The 13,843-nt window shown below is 38.1% G+C and overlaps 1 protein-coding gene across 1 annotated transcript in view; it reads right to left on the bottom strand.

Moving 5' to 3' along the window:
* LOC306870056 (BMP/retinoic acid-inducible neural-specific protein 1-like) overlaps positions 1-13,441 on the bottom strand; it is a 107,353-nt gene extending 93,912 nt beyond the window's left edge. Inside the window, exon 1 of the mRNA XM_079417094.1 lies at positions 13,146-13,441. The gene's annotated coding sequence lies outside the window, so the exon portion shown is untranslated. The remainder of the gene's footprint in view (positions 1-13,145) is intronic.
* Between the last annotated feature and the right edge of the window lie 402 nt (positions 13,442-13,843).

Genomic DNA, 13,843 nt, shown 5'->3' with positions numbered 1-13,843 from the left:
GTCCTCTCACCATATCGTCTCTACTCTTTTCCAAATTTGGACAATGCCTGCGTATATCGTCACTCGGGGCGTTCTGCGCCGTCAGAGTCTCTCCATGCTTTTAGTCCAGCACTCCTTCTCTCCCATGACCCTCTCTTTCTTCATTTCTCAAACCATCCGGAAGGGCCAAAGGGAGAGCCCTGTGCAATTTCCTTCCTCTAATAGGTACTTCCAAAGCCCACTTCCATAGTCGTGAAAAGTGACAAGATTAAAGAATAGCTGCTCCATTCGACGGAGGCAGGGGCAGAAACAGAGGGCAAAAATACTCTGGGTAATTATGGGGAAATCAAGCACACTGCCGCAGTTGCAGCTCAGCCGGGTCTCACGTCACCGCTTTGGTCCCAGCGGATCAAATCGAAAGCTTTTTACTTCTCTCTCTGCCTCTGTTCTCTCTTTCCGAGCTGATATTGCACTTTAGTTTAGAAAAACAGACTAACAACATTCTCTGAAGCTTCGGCCTCCTCCACTTTGAAGCTTGTCTGTGAACAGCTTAAAAGCAGCAGAACTACAATGGAGCAATATCGAGGGCCAGATGAAGAGAGAATATTAACTAGCCCAAGGCCAAAGTATTATATTATACAAGGAAACTCTATAAAACCATCCATTTTTGTGACCCTTCATTATTTCGAGGTATGTCTTGCAGGCATGTAAAGGAATAGATCACCTAAAATTGTGCATTTCGTCATAATTTACAAACTCTAACGTTCAGCCCTTTTTGAAACACGAAATACGAATGTCTAAGCTATTGTTTTCCATTCCAGGGTCAATAAATCATACTGCCTGTACACAAAAATAACAAAAACACAGTATTTTATTATACGTGACAATATTCTGCAATATGGTATTTTGCAGAAATTACTATGCACGGTTGCTATTGTAGGTTTTCCCATTCTAGATACCTTATCATGCAAATTGTTCAGATTTTTAGAATGCATGTCAGTTTTCTTTTCAGTCAACCAGGCTGAATGAATATGCAAAGTCACTCTTTAACAGTAGGTATGGTAGTGCTATGCAACTTTCCATCCTGATCTCATGAGAAATTATGCTACAAGCTGGTGATTTTGTATGAATTTGTACAGAAACATGATTTTTAGAAAAAGAAAAACACATGAATGAATTAGCCACCAATTTGCCAAATGTAAAATAGCTGTTTCACTTCCCATTTCTGACACCCGCTTGTCATGGAAAAGAAAAGTCAAACAATTTTTACATGTTTTCAAACAGCCAATCAGAGAATTGCATTTGCAATGGTGTTTACCAGACACCAGAACAGCATATTTTTTTGAAACATTAGCCGCTTTTCCACTGTCGGGCAAGTGCGAGCCAGTGCTTTACACAGTGAGTGTATATACAGTATATATACTGTATATATATATATATATATATATATGTATGCATGTATCTATGGATGAATGAATCAGCCTGAACGAATCAGCCGTTTAAACAAATAGAATGAATTTTTGACTCTAAGACATTTACCGCCACCTGCTGGCAGTTTTAGTTTCTTGTTTTGAATATATTTCACTAAAAAAAAAAACTTTAAAGGGATGGTTCACACCAAAAATGTTGTATTATGTTATAATTTATTCAAACCTGACTGACTTACTTTCTTTTGTGGAACATGAAATCATGCATTTTGAAGCCTATTGGTAACAAAGCAGTTCTAGTTACCAATGACTTCCATTGCATGAATGAAAAAAAAAAAGATCTTTCTCAAATTATCTTCTTTTATGTACCATAGTTTTCTAGCCCACCTAGCCGAAACATTTAGGCCTATGTGTAATACATATTTGTAATGTCTAATTAATACTTTCTCATTTAACACAAAAAACAAAAAAAACAAAAAAAAAAACCTTTGTATCTATTAACATACCTTATATATATATATATATATATATATATATATATATATATATATATATATATATATATATATATATATATATATAGGTCTGTCAATAGATTAAAATTCTTAGATTAATTAATCGACACATGTAATTAATTAGATTAATTAATCGCAAATTTAAAATACTAGGATTTACCTGTAAATGTGTTGAAATAAAGAGATGCATGACAAACTAGTTTAAGGAAGAAGAACCTTTCATACCTCCATGAGACATAATCCTTATTATTTGTTTGTTTTTATTCAGCCATTATCAGCCTTTATACTGGCAATAAAACATTTACCAAGCCACATCACTTCAATCCCAGTATACATTTACCCAACTATTATCAAAAGTATCTCTAAATAAATACAACACAACATTTTCTTGCGCCCTTATGTGAAGTATTATGACAAAACGCATTATGAAGAAGAATTGCACCTGATCTGCAGGTGCATTAGAGCTAACATTAGCATCATGCTACATAAGACAATTTATGAGACTGATAGTACACTTTTACTCAGAACTCACTTTAAACCACCATCGAGTGTTTGTAATAACTTCCTTTTGCAATCCCATGTGGAATTTGGTCCTTTACTGTTGTTAAAATATGCTATTTATTGCCTTTTTATCGCTGTACAAATTAGCATTTCAGATGTACACATTCATCTCAAGAAAATCACATACAAACCATATCCTATCATAATTGTGTGTTCATTATCTTATATAATCTATAGTGGCTGTTGTCATTTTTTATTTCTGCTGTGTAAAGGTCTTAACATGCATGCTCCGGCTGAAACTTGCATTGTTTGTGATGTTACAACCACCTCTGTGTTCTTAAGTTGCCAGGTATACATTCCAAGTATAATACACATTAGTAAAAGGATCCATTTTAATTATTATTTGTCTATATACACTTTCGCCGGCCGCGGTACATTATAAAAGTATATAAATGTATATACATAGTTATATGGATAACAGAAGCTCAGACAAAATCATAGTAAATGGTGACAGAATTATCATTTTTAAGTGAAATAATCAATTAAATGCAGACCGACTGTGGCAAAGATTATGTGTCTTTGTTCCTTCTTTGGGTGAGTATCTCTAAAGCATCTCTCTCTAAAGAAATTGAAGAAAACAGGGGACGGCCGCTGGCACTGGTGCAGGCCAAAAAAACCCACAATGAGTGCTTTATTGCTTTTATCTGTTCTCTCTTCTTGAGTGGTTTCCGATAACAGTTCGACTCTCAGTGACCTCTGATCTAGGAACAGCTACTCTTAAGACTCAATTATAAGTCTTGCTCGCTTTAAAGCAAAATGTAAATCTCGGCTGAAGGTGCTGTCAGTCACAGAGTAATTGTAGGTAGCAAGCGGATCTGGGACATTTTGTGGAGAGGATACTTGACGCTGCTTTATTATGCTGAGTCACGACTGTTCTCACTGGTACATTAAACCGTCTCCAACCAGCTCGGCAAGGAAATAATAGAGCCAAGAGGAAACCATTACCATTTAGATGTAGAGATTCCTGATTGCAAGTTATCAAAGTGGTATCGAGTTAAACTTTTGAGTGCTGGTCACTTGAGTATATGACAACTGACAATTATTTCACACTTGTGCAACTGAAACTTCAAAGCTATAAAACTTGTTCATCACTAATTTGTGAAACAGCTTTTTTGATGATGTTGTTTAATTCAAAATTAATTTGTAATTCCATTGTTTATTCTTTTTTTGTATCCAGTTCATGCCTATATTTAATTTGCATATATAATTCTATAGGTTTTTAGCACAGGTGATCAGATCTCTCTCCAGAAAGCTGTATCATTCACTCATTCTAAATCTTTAGATGAGACACAAGGATGAGGAACTTCATCTGAAGATCTGTTTTCTTATCAATGATGGAGGGAAGGCTTACGCAATTTAACTCAATTCATCGCAAACATCTCTGCATTCACTATGTGCTAATTCTACAGGCACTACTGTAGCAAAAACACATGTGTGCGACATCTCCTCATGCCCTTTTTATTCTCCAGCTCACTGGCAGACGTTCACCACTCCAGTTTGGGAAATGCACTGACGCTGAGGTGAAGTCAAGCCAGCTGGCAAACCACATCTACCTCTTCTCCCCCTACAGGTTGCCATTGTTTATTAATAATCCCAGCGGTCTCCGTTGGCAGCAGCGAGGTTGAAGCAGCTGGTGGGCCTCAGTTGAGCTCGAGCGCTGAGGTTTTCTCTGTCACGAGTGTTTCCCCCACTGCCTAAGCAGTCGGGGGCCACAGTGCAGCCTTTCATTCAGTCCTTTCATTACATAATTTTATGAATTATGGAGGTTAATCGCCGCAAATGACCATGGCTTTTAATAATTTATGAAGATCAGGCAAAAACAGTCGCCGGGCACCCGGTCGGCCATGAAGGGCCAAGCGCCTCCCTTCTCAGAACCATGTAATCAGCGTTTAAAGGGGTCTTGACATGGATTATTTTTAATATCTTCCTTGAGGATTGCTTCTAATGTTATTAAACAGTCATATAGTCGCAAAAAAAAAAATAACCCTCATGCCGACACTCTGTCTCAAATTATTTGTTTTTAAGGTTTTACTCATTTAATGCTTATATGTAATCAACCACTGTTTGGCTAATGTCATTTCATGAGAAAAAGTATCAACACCCCAAATGTTTCCATGTGAGTAAGTGTTTTGAAACATAAATCCATCTAAAACGGTCATTTACAGACAAAGCATTATGACATTGTTGCTAACACTTTTCTTGAAGACGTTATGCATTATAATAGTATTTTGAATGTACTAATTTTGCTTTGTAATGCGCCTTATAATACACTATATGATTTCATGAACAATTGTAACCACAGTTATAATACATTATAATACTCATCTATTCATCGTTACAACTTTATAAAGTATAATGCATTAAAGCACATGACGAACAACCAATTACAGATATAACAAGGAATCTGCAAATATTGTAGTGCATTTTAAGTTACAATTACTTATAAAAAGTCACATAATGCATTACAACCTAGTAGGGTAAACAATGAGTAAACAATTTGGTAACACTTTAATGCATTATATGGATGTTCATGATGTAGGTTGAACCTACATCATGAACATCCATATAATGCATTAAAATAAACATTTCTCATCTCTCATTGGGCCCTATCATACACCCGGCGCAATGCAGCACCATGCACGATGCAAGTGTTTTTTGCTAGTTTCAGCCCGACACAGATATAATTTTCAAGTTCTGCACCACGTTGTTTAAATAGCAAATGCATTTGCACCCATTTGTGTGCTCATGCTTGCCTAAAACGAGGTGTATTCAGGCGTGTTGCTATTTTGAGGCAACTGAAATATACTACACTATTGACCAACTTAAACCTGGACTAAATTCAATGGCACAGTAGTTGTTTTTTTGTTTTTTTTTTTGTTATTTAAAGTGCACATTAGTAATATGCGCCTATAGGCGAGTCCACAACACACGTATAAACTCTGCTTATTACACACACAGGGATGCACAGCAGCACACATACATGTCAAATATGAATAATTAAAGGATTACAATGTAAAAGAGTATTATTGTGTAGCTACATAAATATAAAAATGCCTACATGTCATAATGGATAGTCATTGCATGTATCAGAATTCGCCTACCTATTTTGCACGCACGAGCAGCGCCATTTCCTCTCTGGAGATGCGTTGAGTCTTTGCACTTGCAAATTTTGGTGTGTAAATAGCGAATCAGCCATGACGTGAGCACAACTGGCTCTTAAAGGGAATGGGAGATGAGATGAGACTCTGATTGGTTTATTGCATGTTATGCCAAAAACACACCCATTACTCATTAAGAAAATAGGTACAACCCATTTGGACCATGCACCGGGCACACCAACTGTTTTTCCCGTCGTTAAACTAGTAAAAGTGGTTTCGGACACGCCCTAAGTGCACTTGCACCGTGCGCTTTAAACCATGTGCCTACATCGTTAAAATGGGCCCTATGTCTTCTTAAAGGGGTGGTTGACTGTTTTTTTTCTAGGCTTGATTGTGTTTATGGGGTGCAGTCTAACATGTGTTAATGCGTTGTTTAAAAAAAAAAAAAACACGTTATTTTTCACACTATTGACCTTTATTCCACACCGCTCTGTCCCTTCTCTGATAAACACGTGGATCATTTCCTGCTTTTATGAAGTCCATCCCTCAGATATTTGCAATGGGCTCTGATTGGTTAGCTTGCCCAGTGTGTTGTGATTGGCTAAACCATTACTAGTGCGTGTCTAAACAACCCGCCCCTCAGCTCAGCGTCATGTGCTCCGGTTGTATTGTAAACAATGGCGTTGTATATATTTCTTATCAGTCTGAGCCCGATTGAGACGCAGAGGATATTAGAGAAGAGGATAGCGCAGAACCTGTGCAAGTACGGCTCTTAATTGTATGTATGTTTGTTTGTTGTTGTCTCATACTTTTAGATACGTGATTATTTGTAAATGCTACTGCTTCTGTTAGCTTTTAATATACGGTTTTAACATGATTAAAGCTTTAATACAGTGTGGCAACCGCACACGCATACACAACGCTTCTCATAGCTATGTGAAAATAAGTGTATTCACTGAGCTGATGATCTGAATGAGAGAGAGAGAGAAAGAGATAGAGAGAGAGATGCAGAGAAGGAGGACGCAAGGAACAGGATTGAGAACTGCTGCTTTAGCTTTTCTCTTCCTCTTCTCTAAAGCAGCACAGCATGGCCTTGCCCCCTATGTCCCGTGTTCCCGAGGGTGGGGTTCATCTGGGTTCGTGATGTAACGGACCCGGGACGTAACTCATTGTAGTCCCTATGAGCCATTTTTGTAGGTATTAAACTGCCAGAATATATCTACGATATATCCGATATCAGACGATATGTCCGTTTGCATTGAACACTCAGCGCTGCAACTATTGTTTATGCTCAGAAATTGATTATGCTCAAACAGCAACATTACACACTAACTAATGTTAAAAAAGTGAAATCGCAATCAACCACCCCTTTAATAATTCGATTAGTTTACACTGAGTTATACTGAAACAACCTGGTGTTACCTACACACTTACATGAGTCTAAAAGATGTAATATGCACTTACAAGTATTACAATAATAAAACATGTACAAGAGTGTCTTTGCTAAAATTCAGTAGAACATCATAAAATGAAAAAAAGCAAAAGAAACCTGACAAACTACCTTTCAGATATGATATACCCAACTATTTGGTTGATATTTGCTCTGGCAACAAAAGCATTTCCACAAGAATCCAAAAACTAATCAATGTAGCACACGTAATGAAATAATGAATAGTTCAATTTAAATGGCAGTATAGTTGTCACAGTGTCCAACTATCTTTAATTTAAATCTATTGTGTTTTCAGCTTCTTTTCTGGCATCTCAGAGTTACATCTGCTCTAATGTATTAACATAGCCATTCAAAACTTTAGAGCCTTCACTCTAAAAGATGCTGGGTTAAATACAACCCAGTGCTGGGTAAAATATGGACGAACCCAGCGATTGAGTTGTTTAGACCCAGCGGTTGGGTTACTGCCCAGAATGTTGGATTAAACATTTAACCCAACTGTTGGCTGAAAACAACCCAGCATGTGTTCTGTCCAATATTTACCCAGCATTGGGTTGTATTTAACCCAGCATTTAACCCACGATTTGGTAATGTTTTTTAAACAAAAAGTCTCTTCTCTTCAAAGTCTCAACAAGGCTGCATTTATTTGATCAAAAATACATTAAAAAATTGTGAAATAATATTACAATTTAAAATATCTGTTTTCTATGTGAATACATGTTAAAATGTAATTTAGTGCTGTGATCAAACTATTTCCAGTCTTCACTGTCACATGATCCTTCAGAAATGATTCTAATATGCTGATTTGCTGCTCGAGAGGCATTTATGATCATTATCAATGTTGAAAACAGTTGTGCTGCCGAATAATTTTGTGGAAACTGTGATACATTTTATTTATATGCTGTATGTAAGAAAAGTTACTTGTAAAAGTGGCTATTTTTGAACGGTTGTGAATGAAGAAAGATGCCAACAGACGTCAACAGAACAGTGACTTCAACCAGTTAACTGACACATGCCAAACACTTTTAGAGACATCACCAATCAATTACAATCACAGCATTCTCAAATGTCAAAGAAAAACTGCTGTATGTTATATAATCTAAAACCCCACAGCATTAACAGCAGATTTGTCCTCACTTTCTTTTCATAACACTGGCCTCTAGTTTTCAGTCTATATTTAAGTCTATAGTATGGTTTGACTCATAATTGCACAAATCAGATCATCTTTTCAAAGAATGGCACACATATTCCTATTAGATAGACCTATTTCAGAGACATTATTAAATGATATGAAACAGAAGACAGAGGACGCGCCACAGTGAGATTGGGCACTTTCATAACAGCTAATATACGTAATAGCCTAATCAAAAACTCCCTATGCCCAGAACAATATAGTTCTCACAGCCGGCTGAAATATAAACGAATACATTTTAGATAAAATTATTCTTCACAATGTCACAGGTTTTACAGTGAATGCAATCAGCCAGTGTGACATCAGGGAAAATGCACTTGTGCTGTCTAAGAAATTATGAGGGGCATTATAAAAATGGAGAAGCAAGGTTTATGCCATAAACAAACAATAAAACTAAATGTAAACATTTTTGTTAAATGAAAAGGGACTGGAATTGTAAAAGTAAACATAACTGAAACATGAATGCAAAACAACCTGATATAAAATTTTAACCATGACCTATTTAAGGTCCAAAAGAAAAAAAAAAAACACAATGTAGATTTTTTTTATTTTATTTTTTTTATAATACATTTATCAGCACAAATCATGCATCACTGATGTTCATAGCTCAAAATATATTAAAATTAACACTAAACACCAATGCAAAATAATAAGTAAAAAAAAAAAGTTAAAGTAACACATATAGAGTATTACACACACACACATGCACGCAAATTATATAAATGAATGTAAATAAACAGCACTAATAATGTTTAATGTTACTATTATTATTATTTTTTTTAAAGACTGTTGGCCAATGTTTGTTAATTTATTTGTTTACTTACTTACATAGAAGCTTTATTCGCATAACAGCATTCCAAAGATGGCCACCAAATTAAATGTTTCATTATTGACATTGTTGCTTGCTATGCACAGCATTTCAAATCACTCATTATGAGGCTGTTTCTTTAGTTCCCTATGAAGGCATTAGAGAGCAAGACAGTGCACTGGATTTCTGAACAGAGCTCTACAGTACTGAGATATCGTATGCCCATGAAGTCAATCAATTTGACATGCATTTATGCTGAGCTTCTATCATGTGACATTAAAGGCTTAAGTACTGTAACTACAGTACAGCAATAACCATTCAAAACGTCAATGATGAAACATACGGTGGAGTTCCTCTACAATGATGTGCAAATCCTGCCAAGATGACTGATAATGACACCGGTTCATGTCACTGGAGAATCTCTCGGTAATATTTGACCCATAAATGTTTGATTTGGACATCTACATTAACGCTATGAGGCTGAGATGAATTCTCTGAGCTGGATCAATTGATCCGGTGATATTCATTTAGAGTACCTTGTGCCGATTTCATTTTAGCATAGAAGGATTATTATCTGCGGGCTAATTTTAGCAGCTAGCTAATTTCTGTTAACACAAGGTGTTCTGAGATTACTCAAATCACTGAAACCCAGAGATCGACTTTTTTCCATGCTTCGCAATTACCATATCCAGCAGAGAGAAGTGCTGGTATTATCTGCTTAAAGTCTTGAATTAATCAGAACACCAGAGACGTTGTGATGTTGTAATGACATGTGCCGCGCTAGGCAGAAGTCAAGACATTTCTTTGGTAATAAAAGGAGATGACTTTGGGTAATAGCGACACAGCTAATGTACATATTCACATCTAATCATCTTGCATTAGTATTTAGTCATGTTTTGTGTTGCATAAATAATAATTTTGATTTAAAATAGTCTGATTAAAGGGATAGTTCACCCAAAAATGATCATTCTCATACCGTTTCAAACCTATATGACTTTCTTTCTTCTGTGGAACATGAACAACGATGTTTTGAGACATGTTGATATTGATGTTTTGAGGATAAAATGGTCAGTGTGCACCAGATCCATTTGGTTACCAGTGTTATTTAATAGTATCTCATAAATGATGATACAATTTCATTTTCTTTTTTTTTCTTTTTTGGTGAATTATACCTTAATGCCAGGTTTCCATTGTAACAGCTGGCCCCATGTGGTGTGATAACATGCCTCGTGTTCAGAGTCAAAGTGTGTTAAATGTGTTTTTCCTGGACAATAAAAGTGCAATTTCAGTGCAATCTGAAATTCTCATATGATGCTTAATTTATGTGATTTATTTGGTATCTATGAGCAACTGAATTTATATTGAATAAATAAAAAGTGTGACAACTTTCCCCAGTCTCCTCTATATCCTAAAACCTCAGTACTGGTTAAGCATTGATTAGATAATAAATCCATATTTGGTATGAATACTAAAATTTAAACATCAACATTTAAGTCTCACCATTACCTTAGCTTTTTGTTTTTGTTTTTTGTCATAGATAAATAATGTTTGGGGAGTCGTGGCCTAATGGTTAGAGAGTCGGACTCGTAATCGAAAGGTTGCGGGTTCGAGTCCCCGGCCGGCAGGGATTGTAGGTGGGGGGAGTGAATGTACAGCGCTCTCTCCACCCTCAATACCACGACTGAGGTGCCCTTGAGCAAGGCACCGAACCCCCAACTGCTCCCCGGGCGCTGCAGCATGGCTGCCCACTGCTCCGGGTGTGTGTTCACGGTGTGTGTGTGTGTGTGTGTGTGTGTGCATTTGTTCACTACTCACTGCTGTGTGTGTGCACTTGGATGGGTTAAACGCAGAGCACCAATTTCGAGTATGGGTCACCATACTTGACAATACGTCACGACTTTTTTTTTTTTTTTAATAATAATAGCCAGCATTCGAAAGCATACTAGCATCCCTCTTCCTGGGAGTCATATTGTTACATTTGTAACATTGTCACACTGTTGCAGTTTTTTGTAAAATGGGAAATCACATTGATCATTTAATGATTCTTTAAAAATAGTTAATAATTTAAAATGGTTTTAACTACAATAATTGGATGATGACTTAAATTATGTCAAATTGTTATTGTATGAATGACTGAAATTAGTGTATATTAGTGTATTTTTTTTTTAGACAATAACATGCAGTGAAAATAATTCCAAGTATGTACACTGACTCACTGACTTCACAAATAAAACTAGCCCTGATCTCCTCTGTATCCTAAAACTGTAGTGCACCCAGGTTGGATAATAAATCTGTTTGTTATGAATAATAAAATCTTAATTCCCAGCATTTATGTCTCATACCATGACCTTTGCTTTCATATAAACATAAATACTAGACAGCAGTTGAATCTGATGGATGCATCTGAGCCTTGTCATCTTTATGACACTACAGACCAGCACAATAAACAAGCAGGCGTTCAGTAGCACATGATTCTTCCTGAGAACCAGGACGCCAAGACCCCCAGCTGCACCCTTTCACGTGGCAGCCAATGCGACTCCTGCCAGCATGAGACAGTGCTCATTATTCCCTCTGCCAAAGCAGCCTCATCGTTGATATTCTTGTCTTGGCCTGCGAGTAGAGCAAGCATCCACAGTTCCACGTCTGTGGTCTGAGACAGGCTGAGAGAGGCTCTGAATGCAGACCGTCTCTTATTTGCCTTGGTGAATGACAATCAGAACAGGTACAGAACGGCAGGTGCTGTGGCGAACGTCAGGCTACGATGCACACCTGGGCCGGTTTGCACTGGGTGCGTGAAACAGAGTCTCCCCGAGCTTCTGCTGACATTATCAAATGGTCACAAGTGAGGCTTATTTGTGCAATTAGATACGCAATTAGATAGGTTAGCATGCATTCATTGCATAAGTGAGTGAATAGAATTGCATTGCTCAGACAATGCAAACTGGTTATTTTGCATTAAAAAAAAATAATAATAATAAAACAAATCCCTTCTACAATCCAAACGTGGCCACTAAAAGCATGTTGTGGACTGATCATCTCAATTGACGGATGTCATAATTTTGCATAATATGACCAGATGAAAAGTGCATATCGACCAGGTTTGATTCACTGCACCAGTAATGGGATGCATCCCGGAAAAACTCTTTAGGGCTCTTGGCTGTGCCTTTGTGTCCATCATAATCACTCAATTACCAAAAGCTTCAAAGTCAAATTTGACATCAAGCGCAAAAGTGCGAGAGCTCCCCCAACAGTTAAGCTTCAGAAACACATTCACACAAGTTCACCTCCAGCTTTGAGCCTGCCTCTCCATGCCCTCAACACGCCGTTTGTGGCAGAGCTGTGAAGATCTGGCTCCTTTTCACCAGCAACACGAGCTCCTCGCCACCACACTTCCGAGCTTAATGTGAGTGTGAACACTTCATATCCTTGTGCATCACATTCCCGGTGTGATGCAGGCCTGAGAATGGAGATTGTTGTGCTTTTTACTGCAGTGTGCATGTTTATTGACTTTGCAGATGCAGCAGGAAACCTTCCATGTTGGGGGGGGGGCAGTGTTTTTGCTATCATGTTTGTCCTGAATGTGCAGTTCCTGAGTAGAGACATTTCTGACTGCAAAGCAGAATGATTCATTCAGCCCTTCTGAAGACATATGGTGTCATTCTCTTATAGTGATGAGACTTCATTTGTGCTTTGTGCACTAATGGGCATTTAGGCTGTGAGTTGACTCAGCAGAGATATAAAAAAAAAGCATCAACCCCCCCCCCCCCCCCCCCCCCCCCCCCCCCCAAAAAAAAAACCACACATATCCACACACACGAAATATCGATCAATCCGTATTTAAACTTGCAACAATGAGCAATGCGTGGACTGAAAACAGATCACACACGCGCGCGCGGGTTACTCAAATCGTCAAGCATGTGCAGTCCAGAGCCAGTCCGGTTCAAATCCGTGCAGAAGACCATCTGATCCCCTCAAGAAACGTCATGTACTGGCTGCGCACGAGCTCCGCGAAGTGCTGCATGTAAAAAATGCTTCCAACATCCAGTTTCACAAGCACCCAGCGCGCCATCGCTCACACACTCAGCGTTCAGCTCAATAAAAGATCCTTAAAGACTCACCTGAAACTGCTGCTCCCGTGCGTCGGGAATCTGACGCTCCGCACTGCTTCAAAGTTATGCTGAGGCTCCGGGTCCGGTTGCGTGGCTCATGCTGCTGGCTCTGGTTCTGCTGTGCGGATGGGTCATCGGTCCCTCTCATACTCAAGAGGGAGAAATCCGGCGGTTCGGTTCGCTGAGCAGCATCTGAGAAACGACCGAGTGTAAAAGCAGAGCTGAGGAGGAAATATCCGACAGCAGTGCAGCTCCGGATGTAGAGATGGAGAGTCCGACTGCTGCTGAGAAACTCGGAGAGAAACTCGGAGGAGGCGCCGAGCATCACTTTACTGGATTGTAGAGGAGGGTGATGGCAGACAGAAAGGGGCGGGACTGAAGCACATCCAGTGTTTGGAGGAGAGATAGAGAGAGAGAGAGCGTCTTTATTTCTACCCATTATTTGATTAGTGATATAATCTACGTTTTATTATTTGACTTTGTGAATGACATTCTATGGCGTTATGTGTGTAAATGTGCATGTATACTAGAGAAAAAGCAGATAGGCCTATTAGAAAAAGCAACATCCCGAGACTTGGCTTTTTTTTTTTCTTTAGATGCGGACTTTAATCGTGTAGGATGTCTTTATTAAAATTATAACAAAGGCATCTGTAATTACGTAATAAAGTCCGCATATATCCGATAAACAAAGACGGAATCACTCGCGT

The sequence above is a fragment of the Barbus barbus genome (genome assembly GCF_936440315.1).
Source record: "Barbus barbus genome assembly, chromosome: 5".
NCBI classification, from domain to species: Eukaryota; Metazoa; Chordata; class Actinopteri; order Cypriniformes; family Cyprinidae; genus Barbus; species Barbus barbus.
This window is presented reverse-complemented; position numbering and strand designations above follow the sequence as displayed.